Here is a 1636-nt window from a genome sequence, read left to right on the forward strand (position 1 = left end):
ACAGAAATTAAATAATTTATCCAAAGTATATAAAATATTTAAATCAAAATCATTATTTACATTTGTTTTGTTTTATCATCTCTGCATAGTTTGTATTTTTAACTCGGTCGAATGTTTATCCTTTTAAATGAATCAAATGTATCCATATTTTACATAATGTATCAATTGTTTAATAATTCTAATAATTTGTTTCTCTTTCACAGATAAATAAAAAAAAACCTACAGAAAATACACATTTCGTATAACAGGAATTACACAACGTACAAAACTTCACCTTAACCAAAAGGAACTAGAAACGTGCTAGACGTTAAAATTAACTCACCACGATATTTACGTTTGTGTGTTTCATTTTGGATGTACTACTGAATCGTGGATACAATACTTCAACGCTTGGTCTGAATTTTGAAAAAAATAAATAAATTAAAATCAGATACAAAAATTTACAAACAAAACTCCAACATTGATCCACAACAAGGCAATGCCGTAGCCAAGACCGCCCTATGACCTCTACTGGGTATGCTGAAATCATATTAAAAACCTTATCTGGATCCTTGTATCAGTTTTCTAAAAATAAAATTCATCCCTTCACTGCGGACTAGGCTCAGCATGGTGTACGGGTCAGAGTTCAGGGGGAGTTTCGCTTCTCGGTAACGGTGAGTGCCCTCCCTTGATTTTTAAATATTTTTTTTTTATTTTCTGTCGTGGCTTGCTGCTCTTCAGACTGTTCTTGACTTCTTCTTCAAACACGATGCTCTCATTTTAATGGCTTTCTGAATTAAACGGTTAAAGTTGAACGTCTTCATATCCTTTTTAAGGGGTTGGGGGTGGGAGGTTAGGGGGGGGGGGGTATCTAGAATAGGAAAAAATTCATACACTGTATTACTCCACACATCCAGAACACACAACCATTCACACACGTAAATATATGTATATATACCTATATATACATACTATATATCTACATATACATGTATGTATGTATGTATATATTTATATAGTTCAATTAAATTGATTACTAAAATAATTCTCATTTCTTTTTTCTTCTTTTTTAAAATATTATATATATATATATATATATATATATATATATATATATATATATATATATATATATATATATATATATTTATATATATAATTTTATTATATTGATTACTAAACAATTTTATTTCCCTCTTCTTTCCACAAAATTTTAACGTAAATCAAACTTTATTTTTTTTTATTTTTTTAGAAAAATAATTCATTTTTATTTCCCAATACTTTAAAATGATTCTAACATTTTTAAAAATTTAATTGTATTACCACGTTAAAAAGGGAGAACAATGATTAAATGGAGAAATAATTTAAAGTTAGAAAAACATAACAAGGTTTATAATTATCATTTGCAGTAAAATAAAAGAATATATCTGAATAATTACTTACGCCATATAGCATTTATTACCAAACACATATAGACCAGGGGTCGGCAACCTGCGGCTCGCGAGCCGCATGCGGCTCTTTTGATATCAAGATGCGGCTCTCCAGCTCCTTGCACAAATACTAATAATCTTAATCAAAAAATAAAATACTTGAATTTAAAAAATGTTAGTGGCTCTTTAAAACTAGGGAAATTTTGAAAATTGTAACTTTTGGCTCT

The 1636-nt window shown here is 28.7% G+C and overlaps 1 protein-coding gene across 1 annotated transcript in view; it reads left to right on the plus strand.

Moving 5' to 3' along the window:
• Nucleotides 1–209: 209 nt before the first annotated feature.
• The window catches only part of LOC131938712 (neuronal acetylcholine receptor subunit beta-3), a 60622-nt gene continuing 59195 nt past the window's right edge, over nt 210–1636 (plus strand). Inside the window, exon 1 of the mRNA XM_059296843.1 lies at nt 210–653. The gene's annotated coding sequence lies outside the window, so the exon portion shown is untranslated. The remainder of the gene's footprint in view (nt 654–1636) is intronic.

This window comes from Physella acuta, unplaced genomic scaffold (assembly GCF_028476545.2).
Source record: "Physella acuta isolate Inbredline_101_S28 unplaced genomic scaffold, ASM2847654v3 ptg000256l, whole genome shotgun sequence".
Taxonomy (NCBI): Eukaryota; Metazoa; Mollusca; class Gastropoda; family Physidae; genus Physella; species Physella acuta.